This window comes from Aphelocoma coerulescens, chromosome 1A (genome assembly GCF_041296385.1).
Source record: "Aphelocoma coerulescens isolate FSJ_1873_10779 chromosome 1A, UR_Acoe_1.0, whole genome shotgun sequence".
Taxonomy (NCBI): Eukaryota; Metazoa; Chordata; class Aves; order Passeriformes; family Corvidae; genus Aphelocoma; species Aphelocoma coerulescens.
Genome location: NC_091014.1, coordinates 9,033,500 through 9,052,034, shown reverse-complemented (window position 1 = coordinate 9,052,034; position 18,535 = coordinate 9,033,500). Strand labels below are relative to the sequence as shown.

Here is an 18,535-nt window from a genome sequence, read left to right as displayed (position 1 = left end):
TCTTTGAACAAGACAATCACATAAGAATACAAAGAAGATTAATTTGAAGATATTTTCCCAACTCACTGGCTGAATTCAGATTAATCCATCACATTGAGCTATCATACACCTAAGAGTTATGTCCAAAGGTATTTTACATGGCTTTTTTTCATCATTGTCCTTGATGTGTCAAGACTTAGGTGATTTTTTCCCAATAATTCCTGCACCAAGTAAATATCCAGTCCCAACTGGATATTTACGTAGCAGACCCATAAAGGAAACAGGTGTGAAACATCAGCAGTTGGGTGTTGAAACTCCTGGATTTAGCTCCAAGGCATTGTCCCCAGCCCAGTACAGATTAATGCTGCTGTACCTCAGCTAAAGGCAGTCATCTTTTTGGGTTTTTGGGTTTTTTTTCTTCTTTCTGCGTTCGTGTCTGCACAGTGATATATTCTCAGCAGAAGGAGCAAATAGTGACTGCAATCTGAGTTATGGGTGCTCAGGTCACTTTTCAGAGAAATGAGTTGCAGTTTTCCAGACCAGGGAGGGAGCAGGATCCAAGCTGCTGCTTGCCTAAGAGCATAAACAGAACTCAGAATTGACACAATCACTGAAATATTTACACTGGGGAGGATGCTTAGGCAGAAGTAGTTCTCTGGAGGCTGGATTCCTTCCTCTCCACTTCAGGTGCCAGTCAACAGTCAAGAGGAAGTTGTGCATCTCAGAGAGTGCTTCAGCTCCATGTACTTCCCAGGGTTTTTTCAATCTACTTAACAACTAATTCTCCCTCTGCAGGTCTTAATCTGTCCTCATTAACTCTAATGAAGAGTCTACAATAACCAAACTCCTTTCTTAAATGTCTCAGCTAAATGTTTAAACAGATGCAAAATCTATCTGGTCCTAAGAGTCTCTAGAGATTTTTGTTAAAGATGTGCCCTGACAGATGCAGCTGCACAGGACATTTTAAATGAGGCATCACTGTAAAGTCTCTCATGAACTCTAGGCCACAGTCATTAAACTTCACACTTTTGGGTTTTTTTGTTGATTGCAGAAATTTTTCTGTTAAAAAGGCATGTTAAATCCCAGTGTGACATCCAAGGTTACCCTGTGAAAAATAACTGCAAGTCACATTGAGAAATATCAGAATTTCAACCTTGTCTATATAACAATTTATACCTCAGCTGTTACTGTACATTTCCCAAATCTATATTAGGAACATTTGTGTTCTGTAGTGTAGAAAAATTATCTCCATAAAGTCCAATTCCCCTAAAATGTTCAATTGCTTTTACCCATATCTTACTAGATTTCATTTTTTAAGACTAGTTTTATTTTCATTGACATGATTTGTCAGGCTTGGATGGATGTGAGATCTGAATGGCAAACAGATACATGTGCATGGATCCTAATGAACCTGTGGTATAATTATGCAGAAGTATGTGCATGCTGGTTGCTGTCAACAAATAACAAAAGCATAGAACCTTAATTAAGAAGTGGGAATGTGATACTGCTGGAGGTTATTATTGCTTTTTCTGGGAAGAATTATTGCATCTTTAATCACATACGAGGTTCTCGGAAAATCATTTGCCTCAAGCAAATGAGAAATTGGAAGAAGAAATGAGCATACAGAAGACTTCCAGCAATTTCATTTTTCCAATGTGACTAAAAAGAAATGTTTGGATGCAATAAATGTAGTTGAAATAAATGTATTGTGACACCAAATATTTTAAGGCACTAAAAGATCCACTCAAGTGGAGCAACTACTAAACTAAATTTTAGAGAGAGGCCCAAGAGTTTCTCTGCCAGAACTATCTCACCAACTCTCCTGCCATCCCACAAACACTTAACCAACATTACTGCAAAGAGTCCTTTTCCTTAACCCTTATTTTATTGTAACATTCATCAGTGACAGGGCAATAACATTAACAAGTCCCTTTCTGTATTGTTTCTTTCTACACATGGATGAAGCTGAGCAGAGAAGTCAGGAGCATGACCACAGTTCATAAAAGCAATGTTGATGGTTTTAACATTTATTTGCTACTGAACTGGATGTAAATGTTTTAAGAAAGATAGACTGCTAAGTGTGTAACCAGTAGGTAGATATAATTTTTTTTTTTTTGCATAAATGTTGATTAAAGCACAAGAATGTAGAAATTGGAAGACTTTATGGATCCAGGATGGCCTTTGTTTCCTATTCATGTGATAATTGTATTAGTTTTTTCAATTATAATATTTATAAATTAATACTTACAGCAATGAATTCCACTATTTTTTTCACAAGGATGTGTGTAAATCATCTATGAAAATGGAAGTAAGAATTTCCAATGGCATAGAAGTCCAGTACAGTCAGAAATTATTACTAAGCAGATCACTTCTGATAAGCAGTTCAGTTACAGATCCTGTCCTTCTGCTCTAACTGTATAAGATCAGGGGAAAAAGGGGATTCTGCATTCCTTGACTTTTGAGCACTGATAGCACAATAGATGGCAGAGTGTATTAAGTGCCATTTTAAGTTGTCTGAGCACAACTCCAAGAAAAAAATCGGTTTCTCTTTAACATCACTGTAGATACATTAAAAGATCCTGAAGAGCTCATAGTGCTGATCCACAGCCACTAAACTGTGCAGAAGCAATGTTCACCTGTCCCTTCTGGGGAAAATGTGAGCTGTTGTCAGCCAGTGTCCATTCTGCGACATTCTAAGAGGGACATTTTTAAAGAAAAGTAAACAAGAGTTTAAAGACAAGTAAACAGCATCGTGGTCAAGGAGGTGTCAACTCTTCAAGTGCACCCACAGGGCCAGCAGCCCCTCTCCTTCCTCATAGGGCTTTAGCAGCCTGTGTTCAAGGTCAGGTCTGATATGGTGGAGCCACAAAACCTTGAATCAAACTGTAAACACAGCAAAGTGTGTGGGGAAACAGTGAGAAGCCTCACCTGCTGCTTCCTTACTCAGGAGCTGCACTTCAGCCATGCCCTTGGTCTTGGTGCTTCCCTTCACATTCCCATGCAGTTAAAAGGCAGAAGGAGAAGGGTGTTGAAGGAAGTATTCCAACTTTTCTTCAAAAATGCTAGTGGATTCTGGGTGGGGACAGCAAAGGAGCTGAAAACAGACAGCATTTCCTCATGCTCCAAAAACACACAACATCCCTGCAGATGCCTGGAATGAGAAGAGCAGGAAAGGTTTCGGAGAGATCCTTCAAATGAAAAATAATGATTTACAGGGGGTTCTGACCGAGAAAGATAAGTCTTGGGACCTGGCTGGTGGGATTTGAGGGGAAGATTCAATTCTGCCAAGCAAAACACACATAACTTCACATTCATTCTGGAAGCCATAAGAATCAATAGGATGTCACTGTACTCATGCAGTGGTTTGATTGATTTGTTGGAAAGAAAATAGAGTTGTTTTATTTATTTTGTATTGGAGAGCAAGGAATGACCCATTGTCTTTATTAACCATACATTTCCACCTTTCCCCTCATTTAAATGCATATATATTGTCTTTTTTGCTATACACTCCTCTCCTAACCCTGGTTCCATGCTTCAGTTAATTCAGTTAAATGCAGGATTAACAGTAACAAAGGTTATATTTTTTATTTTGCGTACACTTCATCATGCAACCATTAAGGTATGCCCATTTATCTGAATGCCTTTCTAGTGCATCCATGAAGCAAACACAGTAATTCCATCCCAGAAGAGACTGGGTAAAGATGCACAGAGCAGTAAGGTTAAGTTTTATTCAATATGCACCGTTTTGAGCAAGTCATTTGGATTTGTACCCATTACTACTCATATTGGTATTTCTGCATTCTGTGAGATCAGAGCAGAAATGGATCATACTTCTAATCGAGTACTTTCTAAAATGCATGGAGAAACCTCAGTTCCTTCCACATCAGTTTAATGCACACCTGTATAGGGGTAGGCAACTTGTTCCTGAGGAGTAAAGTGACATCTTTTGGAGGAACCCACTGTGGCTTATGAAATCTGCTGCAAACATTCAATCATTTCTAGAAATCTGCTCAACACTCTCTCCTTCTTACACCCAGACTGAATGGATTTCCTCCCCATATATCTTACACAAGTGCTTCTGACGTTAATGAAACTTCTTTGTACACAAAGAAAGAGATAGACATACTTTCAAAATTCCTAGTCGCCAGCAGGAAATAACAGTTATATCATGATCTGACAATTAGTGATAAACCATGATGCTGATGTAATCATATCTATAATGAAAACTATGTAGTCATGGCAACATGGTTTTATAACTAAACAAAACACTTGACTTTATTTTGACCCATCAGAAAATTTTATATTCTCAATTTATACTGAACACAGCAAATGTCCCAATCCCCCAGAAACTTCGGTGTTGTAGCAACTTCTTGTTTGTGCTCAAACATTTTGTAGAAAGGAAATCCAAGCAAATGTTCCAGGCAGGAACTTCAGTATGCAAAAGAAAAAAAAGGTGTTGATAGCTGGGGAATGAGAACCCAGCAATGTGTCCGTGAAGTCTGTGGTCACTTTTTTCTTGTAACCCTGAACTGTTGTAGGAACTCTGGTACCTGAGGCTTGGCATTTCTAGAAACTTGGAGAGAGACTGGATTCTGTGTCACAGCTCCAGGAGAGAAATCCCTGGGAAAGATAAGTCCCAAAATACTTGGATTGATAGCAAGACCTTCACATTTCCACTTTTGCTGTCTGAGCCTGCAATGTACCTGCTGTACTTTCTCGAGAGCTGAGGTCAAGTGTTTTACATCAGTTTAACTGTGGAGGCACATCAGGACTCTCTGTTTTGATACATTAGTTTGCTCACTCATATAAATGCAGTGCTTTGGGGAATTAAAACGAATGTGCTGTAAATGTGATTGCTGATAGAAATAGGACTTGTGAAATCAAAGGCACGAATCAGAATAGGAAGCTGTTTTTCTCAACCAGTGTTCTATATATGCTGGAGTTTTTTATGGCCAGGCACTTATTTAAGAAAATGACATGCTCCATTTAGTGAAAGCAATGGAGCTGCTTTAGTGTGAGACAGAAGTAATGAATGCACCATGGGGATGGAAACCTTCCATCCTAAATACGGCTTTGGACAAGAACAGATTCAGTTGTCAATGGGATTGTGTGCATTTACAGCAGGACTGAGTTTACTGCAGTGCTTTGTCTTTTCATCATCATTCATTAAGTTACTTAATCCTGTTTGCCTCTGGAGAAGGAACTATATGAATATCCACTCTGTTCTCATTTATTTTTATAAGGCATTGCTCATATTTAGATGCCTTCAGTGTGTTATAATGATTTGATCATTATAATGATCCATAATACAAACATTACACTCTGTAAGCTTGCAGTTTACATCCACTAGAAAAGTCTTATCTGTTGTTATGTGGGAAATATGGAACTGTTAACTGCTCATGGGAGCATTAGGTCAAAATAAATTTTATGTCTGAAGTTGCTACCATTTCCAAAAATTTTAACACACGTTTTTGTTCATTCATAGATAGTCACCTTTGGCAACCTCTGATATTCTCTGAAGTTTGAGTCATTTAGGAAATGAGTTGTCATCTTGTCATTAAACCCTCATTTTAGAGTTTATTTGGTGCATACTAGCAGGTTTTCAAGTGGTATTCATAGGCAGTGGTTAGGTTGTGTAACTCAGATGGACATTCTGTGCTTACAAATATATCCTATTTTCTTTGCAAGTTTATTTCTCTAATGCATTCCCTCCAGCCACTCACACATGCAGGGGATTGTTTTGCAACAGCAACATGACACTCTCTATCTCTCACAGATAATCTGTTCCTTGGCTGGTCAGCTGCATTGGCCTGTGCTTTATGTTCTGCCAAACCTTGAAGGTGGGGAGATCATAATATTTTGATTATATCTAATCCACTCTGAAAGCATTTTCATTAATGGGCAAAATAAACAGAGTGGTGGAATAATATAGGACATGAAAGTGCACAGTGTTTTCCAGCTGGGTAGAGCAGCTTAATAGATCAGCCAGCCAAAGTAGTTTTCTGACAAACTAAAATAAGATGTTTAAACTCTTGCATGATTGCAGGCCTATTCCTTTCCACAGCAATGATGAAAGATACTCAGATGCAAGTGTCTTAAGTGTCTTTCTGGACCACAGTCTCAATAAATTACAAGTTTAGGAAAGTCATTTGTCCTATGGCTTCCCTCTAGAGCACACCAGGTGTCATGTGTACATACATCCCTTCAGTAACTGTGGAAACAGATTTTCTGCTACAGTTTTCCATTACAAGGACTTATGCTTAGCCAGATACTTGCTGAATTTCCTTCAGCTAGGGATTTGACCCTCTGTTCTCTGTTCCTTACATATTTGTTCTGAGTGTATAAGTTTACCATGATATCTCAGTATAGACACAGCTCAGGATGGTTATTTCAAAGACAGATTTATGTCAATAATCCAGCCAGGTCAGCTGCTTAAATAACCCACTAAGAGAAGGTTAGAGGTTAAGGTTAGAAACTTAAACTACTGAGATCCCCACGTATTAGTTCCATTCTCATTTCCACATCCTCAGTTTCAAAGCTCAGTGGGAGTGCTGTGTCCACAGTACAGAAAACTGATGCCTTCTTCTCTTTTGCATGGATTCCCGGTATTGAATCACACAATACACCCAGGAGATACTCCTAAGTAGGGACATAAATGACAGGATTAACTTCCCCTAACATTAAATGTGAGATATAGCTCCAAATTCAGAGATATATGGGCTCATTTCAGCTGTCCCACATGTAGGTATCCTGTGCCATTTGAGGAGCCCTGGGTTGTCTGTGGTATTTGCTGAGGGATGTGAATTATGGGTGACCTGTACTTAGGCCAGTCCTAAGGCATCTCAAACTACACTGCTGATCTACATGTGGGCAGCCTCTCACCATCATAGCCAGAGACTGTGACATTGGTTCCTTGAATAAAGGTCTCTGCTCCCCTAAAAAGAGTGTAAGCACCACAGGCATGATTCATTTGCTTCAACTTTGGTACCCACTGCCATTTGAGGTGCTCTGTAGCATCCCAAAAATGCATCTGGAGCTGGAAAAAATGACATAGTACTCCCAGAAAATCTGTGACTTTCTGGAGCAGGAGCTGGGCATCAGACAGGATTTCATGGGTCAACAGAAATGGCTCTAGGTGCCATTTACTAGACCCCTGAATTAAAACCTTAGCTAAGAAGTAGAAGTTTATGTTATAAACATCTAAAATTAGGGAAAATGAATCCTGTTTTTAAATAACAGCATCTGGACATTTCACTTTCCCTCCTATCAGGGCAGAGTTATGCCTTATTGTACATTAATGAGTCCTTCTTCAGTTTTACATTTCTTCCAGTTTCATTTGATACACTTCCAGTAATTATTCCAATGAATTTGCCAACAAATGCATTTTTGTGTCAATAAGCATTTCCAGGATATAAATCTAAGTACTGGAGATAAGGGAACAGTTCAGATTTAAGGCTCATTTGTTTTGGGGCCATTGAGCTGACATTATCAATTACCATTTCAATTAGTGCTAATTGAATTGCTGAGGTTTCTAGATGGTCGTCTGATAGCAGTAACTCATTTCATCCAGACCCAAAATTGCCAGGATCTTTCAATCACAAACCCTCACTTGTGATTATCAAATTTATAGATACTAAAGGGTGGGCAGGGGAGGTGAAAAAAAGCAGCTAAAACCCCTAAAGCTCACGGTGACTCTGGAATATCTTGAACACATGCATGACTTTTTTAAAACCTCAACATAATAAAAGGAGTACAATTTATTGCAAAAGACTGAAAAAAAAACTTGCCATGACAGTTTAGGAGGTTGCTTGGGTGCCAGGTGTTATGGCCATAAAGCACAATTTCACTTGAACATTGCAAGGAGATATTCCTGTGATTTCTGGATTTCAGGGAGATTGATGATGACAATACAGATATGCATGCATGTATGGGCTCTTCAAAAATATTTTTCCAATAATCTGACAAATGTATAACCAATATATGATTAATTCAGACATCCCAGAAGTGGTCCTGGTGTTTCTGTGACTGTCAGAAATTATGTTTGAAAGAACATCAGTAAAATAAAAAGATTTCATCGGTAGTGAATCTGCACCTCCTTTCTTTCCATCCCAGTTTTTTCCATATGTTTGACAGCCACCATGAAAGATTTTAAGTAGGTGATGTCACATTCATGGGCTCCCTAGGGCCTTCCTGAAGCAATGCCAGGGTGCACCCAAAGGGCTTGATAGCAAATCCAGAGCCCAGGGAGCTGTGTTTAGTCCACATAACACAGCATTCTTTAGGCCTGATGCTCAGAAATCTGTGATATCTGAGTGTACTGTGCTGGTATTGTTTTTTCTGTTTATAGAAACCTAATAAAAACAATCTTGAAAAGCATCCTCAACAAAAACACTGAGGGAGTGTACACTTGGCAAAACATAGTCAAACCTCAGCTTTTCAGTGGTATTTGCACTGTTCTGTTCCCCACTCCAGTATCAGGAAGTGCAGTTGAAGCAGATGAAGCAAATAAAAGGAGTGTACTAAACTTTTTCAAACCTCAGAAGGGCTTTGAGGTTTGAGGAAGGATTTCAGCCAATTCTTATTTTATCTGAATCTGGTCTTCTTTATTCCTAATGTTAATATGACTCCTTGCCCTCTTCATCCACCCAAATGCCTAAAAACTTATGGCTGAAAATAACCCAAGAGGAAGAATTGTCCAGCAATTAATGAATCCACATAATATTGAGAAGATTAAGCCTTAATTTCCTTTTCAGACATATGCATCCTATGTGACCATTCCTCTCTGTGACTTAAATCTCCTTTTTAGAAAAAAAAGAAAGGAAGACAAGGGAATTTGCTTTTGTCACGGTAGTGCTGAGAGGCTAAAGCCATTAAAATGATAGAGTGGAACAAATATTCTGCTAAGGGGCAACCATAAGTTCCTCAGGACATGTTCACAAGTTTCCAAGTGATTAATTTATCACAGCTTAATTCATTGTTGCTTTCCAGCCCAATTGTGATTGCTGACCGTGGCGTTCTGGCTAACTGCAAATATGCATTAAATGTTGTAGCATAAACCATTATGCAGGAGATTAAAGACATAGCCCATTACTTTGCAAGTAGGAAGGGGCAGGAAGTCACATAGAAAGCTACTACTAATTGAGTCACAGGCAAAAGCCATTCCACCCACGTGAAAGCTACCCTTTGGTGAAAACACACCTTGCCTGGGTTTACCAAAATTCTGCCAGAAATGTGTAATCATCCACTGAATGCGGATTTATACAATTTCAAATTTTCTTCAGTGTTCAGAGCTTCTTGGCATCCTAGTTTTGATTCAATCTCATTCCTAATTGATTATATTGTAATGAAGGGTACAGGAAGGGAGTAGGAAGAAGGAGAAAGCTCAGAATTGCCTCCCAGGCATAAAATGTGTTTTGATTTACAGTTAATGAAACTTTTTTGTTATTCAAATTACACCTTAGTATCGTGGTTGGATTGGTCTGGAATGAGGTTATCACACACATATGTCCCATTGGTCTCCATCTCAGCAGCCGGGGTGGGTTTATTTTGGCGGGCTGGAAACAATGTCAGTGGTTCCCTTTTTATTCAAAGCAGCGTTTGGCACACTTGCAGAGTGCTTAATGGTTTGTGTTCAGAGAAAAGGAACTTGAAACAAGGTGGGAAAATATTTTTACATTCTTAGATATGTAGATGTAGATTTATATGTGCATTTATACACATGCTCTCTGTATGTATATGTATTTACATACACATGCTATGTATGTGTGTATGTATGCACACATATATATGTACATTTCAGAAGCTACTGAACTTCTAAAATTACCTCCTTCCTTTCTAAAGACTAAAATTGCTTTCTCCAATATTCATCCCCAGTCAGACTTCCCCTCTTTTCATCTCCCAGTGAACAGCAGTAAGAACCAATCCTAACCAACTGCAGTTGTGGATGTTTCTGAAAGACAGCTCCAGTGTAGCAATTACTTGCCAAGGAGATTTTAGCAACGTCTCATTTTAGTTGTTGAATAGATTTAACAGCAGCTTTTGCCAGATGAATCATAACTGAAACTCAAGAGCTTTGGCTTGGTCCTGCTAGGCCTGCAAAAGTTCAGATATACACCTGGAGGCCACTGAAACCACAGGGAACCTTGCTGTTGACTTTGTCTATTGGTGTCAGAATTTGCATCAAGTCCCCAATGTGTTTGGGCTCCTCCTTTCCCTTTTGGCCCCACATGACCTCCATCTTTAGAAAGACACCATTGCAAACCCAGGTCCCATTACAGAAGTGGAGTTCAACCATTAAGGTAAAACTCTGCTGTTCAGTGTTTTTTAGTAGATGAATTTCTAAAGCCTTACACCACTTCCAGCTTCAGCTGAAAATGTGTTTGTTAGGTGCATCCCAACTCCTGCTTCCTCAAGTTGTTCACATGCAGAAATGTCCCCTCACGGATAACTCAGCCCAGAGAGAATGCAAACAAGCCACAGCATGGCTTGCTCAGGTGGGATATTCCAGATGGGAATGGCATTGGGGTTTTTTCCAGTTTACTATAAATGCCATTAATGCAAAACAATATTCTAGATTCAGTTTAAAAACACTAGGCTGAAATGAGTTAATATTAGAATAACTTTGTTAGATTAAATTCAAGACATACTTGACACATCTTTAGGTACAGCCTTCATAATCTTTGAATAGTTTTATTACCTTCTGCTCAATCTCATAATTTTTTCCTTTTTAATTAATTGGTAAAACACAGATTTTTATACTCTCTAGATCTGATAGTGATTAATTCTTCCTTTGTAATTTGATCTTGTCATGTTATATTGAAATCCTTCAGAACAGCCAAAAGACATGTCCTAAACAAATTATAAAAATCTTTCCTCTTTGTATTTCTACTTTCTCTTCCCAAACAAGACCCCACTGAGCTGACTAGCAAACTTTCTAACACACATTCAGTTCCTACAAGGGCAAGCAGGGTAAAAAACCACAGACATCTGATAATCTCTAATAGTTTGATTGTTCAAATTTAAATGAAATGAACACTTATTTTGAGAAAGCTTTCTTGCAGTCATATGTTTTCATTAGCTTAGTCACTGCTTTCTTTGAATCTCAGCTTTTCTTTCCTTGAGAATGATTTACTAAGTCTATACTGCTTAAAGAGACTGAGGCTGTGTGCTACTGAATTAATCAAGCACTATTTTAAACCAGTATCATATGCAATATGATATTTTTCAGCCATTTGCAATTCATGATTCTTGCTGTGTTAGAGTAAAAAAAAAAAAAGATATTTTTGTTCACATTTACTCTTTCAAACTTTATCCTAAACTTCAGGGAGAACAATCATATCTTTGCTTCCATTCATCAAGTTATTCCTGCTATTTTTCACTTATGGACTATATTATTCTCACTTGGAATATAAATTTCAAGCAGAAATTTTTCATGTAGACTAAGGAATTACACAACAGATTGTAAAATACAGTTCCAAATCTAACCCAAATTGCTATGGCTTTTGCCTCTGCTTAATTACCTGCACTAAAAATGATTTATAAAGGAGTTTAATGCTGTACTTCAACAACTTCTTTCTGGAATTTGTACTCTCGTGCTGTGTTGTAAATTTATAGAAGGTGATCTGTCTTTAGCCTTCCTTGGAGGCTACTTGCTCAGTGCTTGATGTGATGTTCAGTTTACTCTTTGTGCTTTCTGAACACAGTAATTATGATCAATAGGAGGAAAATCCTGACGGCTTTTGAAAATTCTTGTGGTACTTTCTGGGAAATTATTTTTTACACAAAAGTTGTAACTGCCTCTTTTGTTTTGTGTTAACTTTCTTCCATCTTTGTAGGTGTTAAAATTTTTCATGGATTTTTTTGTGGTGAAGCTGAGAAATCTGTCTAGCTATTTTTTTTTTTAATTGATGTTCTATTAAATCACAAAGCTGATTTCTAGCAGAGAAGAGAAAGTTTCAATGGAATTTAATAAAAAAGTGTGTTGATACTGAAAAATAGCACTGAAGCACTTTTATCTGTGCAAGATGACTGACCAAGGGACTAAGAGCAGATTAGGGAGTGATATCAAACCTTTTAGATAATATATCCAGAGACCAGAAACGAGCATTTGATGGGGTCCAACTCCACATATGTGTTCAAAGATACAGTGCACATAAACTGTGTTTTAGGAGGTGAGTTTATTCTCATGGAGAAACACTATCTTAAAAAAATGCTAGTTTCACTTTATGTCTGTGAACAAGTTGCCATATTTATCATCTTAACCTAACCACACGCCTTTCTTTTAAGTAATGTTTTACTGAATCCTCCCTATTGAACTGAAAGTCTGCAGCAATCCTAGCTCTGAGCTAAGACATTGAGGAGAAAGGCTCTCATAACTCCAGTATTTTTGCCACATCCCATATAATAAACAAGTGGAATGTCTTAGGATATATCTCATTTTAACAAAAACCACCAGCAGGGTGCTTTGCCTTATAAAGTATTGCTCTTTTCTAATCACAACTAGTAAAATTATCATACCTAACCTCCTGTGAATGGCGTTTTTAATCCACAAGTACTCCCAGTAATCTGTATGGGAATGAGTAAATCATTATGCAATGTGAATATGGTTGTCATGATCTGACTCTAATCTATTTTGCTGATTAATATAGAAAATTAATATATCCTAGACAAAAGGAGAAAATGTGACAAAAACTTTCCTACTTCTACTTTACTTTGTGTACTTGAGGACTGAAGTATCCATTTATTTGTTTTTTAATAATTGACTCATGGTATGGTGGAGTTTTGGGTCTCAGATAACTCTTCTAATATTTTTCCTAACATCATGGCATTTCTGGCATGCCCATGGTAAAATAAATCTTCCTTACTTAGAGGAATCCTTTGAAAAACAAGATTTGAATAGATTTTCTCTTGCTGAAGACAGCTGTCACTTTTCCTTCCCTTATCTCCTGGGTATCCAGGGTTGGAAAGGTCTTCTTTTGAATTTATTTTATCATTCTGTATTTGTTGCTCATATGGTAGACATTTGCTGACTCTATGGCATATGTGTTATGCAAACCCCAGTGGCCAGAGTGTTTTGAACAGCCATGAGCTGTAATTCCAAACATATTAAGAGATTAAAATAATTGCACTGTTTACTTTTACAAGCTTTCCACAACAAATATAGCCACCCACTTCTATACTAAAAGAAAACAAAGTGACGACAAGGTCCACACTATTTTCCAAGGTTAGCTGTGAAATGACTTTCTTAAACTGCATGAATTCAAACAATGGTCTTGCTGCCCTTGCACACCCAAGCCTTCCAGTAGGGGTGATTATTACATAAATAAATTATTTCTGATCTTCACCTACAGCTCTTTCTAATAACATTGTCAGGAACCACAGGAGTCTGAGTTGCTACTGCCTGTCAGAAAAGCCCATAAATTCTGTAGTGGTGCACAATCAGGGCTCAGGGCCTTGTACCCCCTCCTCTCTGTAGTGTGCTCAGCCAGGCTTTGGCTTAGTTTTGGTCTGTGCCTTCTCTGTACAATGCTTAGACAGTGTCCAGAAGATCTTTTTCCTCAGGGGAATGTGGATGTGAGTCATGGTGTGCCACCACTTCTCAAAGCCAGAGGAACAGCCATGGCAAATTTCTTTCTGTGGTCCTTCCTGTGTATCCATTTTACAGACTAATTACATATAAAATGCAAAATTATACCTAGATATAACAGCAAAAACCTTCTAATAATGCATGTTTATCTGGCTGACAGTTACACTCTGCATCTGGAGGGAGGTCTGAGGACTCTGGGGATTTGGCTTCCAGAATATAAGAGTCAGGAACCTGGCAGGAATTTTGACTCCCATCTGTTTGGAAAGCCAGGTCCTACAATAATTTGCATGTCAACATGAGGAAAAAACATAACTATGTCCGATATATGCATCTATACTACCTACATCCTTTCATCATAGTGGCCTCATATCCACAGTGTTTGTCTATAAATATATATATATATATGTGTGTGTGTGTGTGTGTGTGTATGTAATTGATTATTCTACATAAATAACAGTAGAATAATACCTTGGTATAAAGTTTGATCCCTTTATTATCTATTCTTATCTTAATTTAATCTAATGTGAAATTCTTATTAGAGTAAGAGTAAACTTTGTTCTTTAAGTATTAACTATCTAAGAACAGTACAAAGTACCTGGTTCTTATTACAAATGAAGGAAAAAAATCCTCAGAAGAACAATTTTTACGGTGAGATTTGTAATAATTCCTGCTTGCAGTAAGGTGGGCACTGTTCCAAACAACACATTCTTTTATGTATATATATATATATATATATATATATATATATATATTTGAAGTACTTCAGCTTCTGCTAAAAACCTGAAATTACAGAGATTTGCAAGGGAGTGCATTCCTGTGACATATCATAAGTCACAGGAGAAGAATATCTATGCTTTCCATGATCAATTATGAAAAAATTGTGTGCATATTTCCAATAGTTTGAGGGATTGTGAAATATATTTAAAAAAAAAAAGGAAATAAATGGGGAAAAAAAAAAAAAGCTGGATTCCTTCATTATAAATTTTGGACATGTTCCTGTAATGTTCCCAAAACCACAAGGTTACAATTTCTGGCAGAGAAAGTCCTGGAGCTGGGAGATATCCCTGGAAGCTTGAGGACCATAATTGCCAAGTGTCACTATATCTTTCCCCTGTTCATACCATGTCCTCCCCCGCCATGGCAGCTGGCTGACATGTCAGAGACAGGACACGGGACTACATAAATGTTTAATCTTGACCCTGCATATTTGCTCTTATATAAAAATCATAACCCAAATGACTCAAGGTTTGCAGAGGAATAACTTTGTATAAAATCTTCTTCCCCAAATCAATGCCAGACATTTCATGGCAGACATTCAAAATACCAAACAGTCCCCCAAACTCTTTGGGAACATCCAGCTCTGAATTAAAGCACTAACCTGGTCACATTTTTTTATATATCTCTGAGCAGAATATCGAATTATTTCTCCTTTCACCACAATTTTGCATCAACACATTCAGCTGCAATACTTATCTCCTTGAAGTTATAACTGGGTTGATGCCATCCAGTATAAGTATGCTGTTTAGCTTCAGTCATGCTTGTAAAATGTTGATGAAAGTTTCTGGCCTTAATGTTAGGGAAGCATTCAAAAGGGAAGTGGTTTCCCAAGTATAAATAAATGCTGATTGAAAAGATATGGAGAAATCCTACTAAATTCAACTTAGTTTTCTCTGTTTCTTGCATTATCCATTTCTCTACTTGAAAAGAAAACTCAAATTTCAGTTTTTGTCAGAGTGTATTACATTTTTTAGAGAATTTCTGGTAAGAAGAGAAGGAATTAGGTGTAAGAAGGAAGTAGTTACCTGTACTTTTTAAGTTACTTTCTTGACAGAGATTTGGGGAGTTTTTAAGTGGCTTTCCATGCAAACTAAATGAGAGGATGTTAATAGAGTTTAATGTTAATAAATTTTCCTTTGCTTTGTCTCAAAGGAAAAATCATTTAAAAGAATGAATGGTTTTAAGAAAGGCAGATATAGGTTTTGAAGTCAGAACTAACAAAAGCATTACTGTGTGATTTGGTCAGAGAAGAACATGGTGCAAACACCACCCCACTGGGAGAAGGCTCAAAGCTTCAGTAAATCAACAACCAGTGGCCATCACCAAGCAAAGGATCTAAATGTCATGAACACATAAGTTATAACATTCAAATTAATGACATATGCAAGATGAGTTACATTTGTGAATCCCTTCCTGGCCCACTCCTGTGATTTGCTTGCACGGTCATCAGAAAATTTCAGGAGCCGAGGGGCAGAGGGAAACCAGCTGACTAAGAAAAAAAAACAAACAATGGGACAAAACCCCCCTCCTTTTAGAAAACTGCTAAACTGCCTGCCCAGGTTCAAGAAAAGTGCCTGAATTTCTGATTAGGTTACAGTGAATACTGAATCTCCAGTTTTAGTCTCCAAAGGGCTCTGACAGTAACTCCAGAGCAGGCCCCAAAAGCTCATTGAAAGACAGCTTATTAGCTATGCCTCTAAATAATCCTCTCCATTTCCTTCATATTTAGTCACAATTTTCTCATTTCACAGTGTTTTCATCTCATAAATTGAGTTTTATGGAAAGGTTTATATCTGTGTTATTAAGTCACAATCATCTTTTCCAGTTAAATCAGTTTCTGATCTCACTGCTAGAAAAAGGCATTCTCTTAGACCTGGACTCCAAGTGAAACAACCATCTCAAATGTGGTGAGAGGAAATAATATTTCAGCAGAACAGAAATCATGTGTGGAAGCTTCAGGAACAGCCTCTAAATCTGACATATATGCCCTTATTTCCCCCTTCTCCCTAACAATGTTAATGAGACTTAGATTGGCTGGTGACAGTAAAAATTTAAGGTAGTAACCAGGAGCTAAATGACACCCTCCTTCATCGTGGTTCTCTCTTCTAGAGAGGTCTGTTGCAGATTCAGAAGGCGTCAGATCTATTCTTTGGATGGTTCTGAGATTTTTCCTTTCCCTCTGCAGTTGCTCCTTTCACACCACTTTCGTTCTGTCCCCTTTCTCCTGCTCACTGCTCACCAATACAAATTCTGCTTAACATCTGGGAAAATTCTCCAAACCAATTCCTCAACTTACAGATGCTGGAAGTAGTAGTAATAGTAATAATAATGAAACATTTATGTATATGTTACTTCTGTTTCTAAAATACATGAGGCTCTGCGCAAACACAAATGCCACCCAATCAAAATAAATAGGATAAAACCTTAATAAATACACTGAATAAAATGCAAAGAGATTTGCAGGTGTGTGGACCCAAGGTCACCCAGACACATGTGTTTTAGCTCAGCACAGATTGCAGCAGTCTGCATAGCCACTAATTGAGTTAATCTTATTGCAGCAGTTTCTACAGTAAAGTTCAAGCTCTCACACAAGTATGTGTTTATTTTGTACACAAGCATGGAGCGAGTTGTAAGTCCATTTGAGCAGCTTGTGTTCAACAAACCTGCTATTCATGGGAATCACAGAATCACAGAATATGCTGAGTTGGAACATACCCACAAGGATTGTCAAGTCCAACCCCTGGCCCTGCATAGGGCAAACCCAAGAATCACACCACGTGCCTGAGAGCGTTGTCCAAATGCTCCTTGAACCCTGGAAGGCTTGCTGCCATAACTACTTCCCCTGGGAAGCCTTTTCTGTTGACAAAGTTTCATTTCCACTTCTGCATTTAGAAGGAACAGTAATATGCCAAAGACAATTAAGCTGATTACCTTAACTTTTGAACTGAGGTGGGAATCTCTGTGCTACTGCTGATGTATATCTATATCCATGTCTATTTATATCTATATCTATCTATATATTTATCTCCTGGTATTCATATGAGTCTTGGTATATTGATAAACCAACAAAATTGGTATAGTGGCACAATACAGGTATACTGGTATAAATCTCTACTGGCAGACCACTGCTGTTCCAACATTCCTCAGCAATCTGTGCCTCTCTGTTGCTGCCTGTCTGAGCTCCCCAAGACACTTGCCTCTGCCACGTGCTCTGAACCCCTTTGTTCTAAGCGCCGGCAAAACCAAATGTAACTCAGACTCTTTAGCAGTGTCTGACTGGCCGCTCACGCCGGGCCCGCCCCAGTCCGCCCCTTTCCCCTCCTCCGAATAAAAGAGATGATCAAGGGGCGGCCCTGCCCTCTCTTGGCTCTGCTCTCCTCCTCTGAACATCTCTTGTGTCTGTTTCTTTTGAAAGCTTCTAACTGTGGGAAATTGAGCGAGCAGGGAGCTGTATTTCTCCCTCTTTGCTTCTGCTGATGGTATTTGCTCTGCAGCTGATACAGGTACCGATTTAGAGCTACTAAAATGCTAGATCGCCTGTGCTGCCTCTCTGGGCTGCTCGAGGCTTTCTAAGGCATTGAACTACAAGTGCTAGCCGGTAAAAAGCTGAAAGGATACCTCCCTCACCTTTCCTATTTGTCCCTTTACATCTCATACAGTCACTACCCCGAAGCTGTACAATCAACTTTCTTCCCTCAGTGACAGGCCAGTCCTGGTCATCATGCCAAGAATGCTCTTTTGCTACATTATTTGGTAGACTTGTGTTTTCCTCTGCTGGTGTGATTAAATAAATAGTATGCGCTCAGATCTCAGCAAAATCCAGTGGGACTGTATGTCCAAGTTACTGGGATATATTTTTTCAAATATCCACACTATATGATTGTTCTTGCTTCAGCACTTGAAGGGCAGCCATCCAACTCACTTCTGAAAGAAACAATGATGAATAATCTACCAAATATCTTAAAGTCTCCTTTCTGCCTCTGTAGTTTTGCATGGATATTATCCACCCTGGGGAAATGTGCTGTTCCTCAACTTCATGACGGCCCATTTTCATTTCAGATTGCATAGAGCTGTTTTCCTTGGCATTGGGACTAACTGAATGAATCATCCCCATCATGCACAGCAGGGCTGTCTGGGACAGGGTGGTTGAATAAATCGCCCAAGTGTTCCTTCTTGCTTTTCCCTTCTTTCATC

General features: G+C 38.4%; 1 long non-coding RNA gene across 1 annotated transcript; it reads right to left on the bottom strand.

The window, feature by feature from the left end:
• Positions 1–1,011: 1,011 nt before the first annotated feature.
• Positions 1,012–17,566, bottom strand: LOC138104557 (uncharacterized). Its single transcript, XR_011148113.1, has 3 exons — positions 17,273–17,566; positions 2,908–3,130; positions 1,012–1,084 (listed from the first exon to the last, which is right to left on the bottom strand). It is a non-coding gene; the product is annotated as an uncharacterized lncRNA (long non-coding RNA).
• Positions 17,567–18,535: the final 969 nt, after the last annotated feature.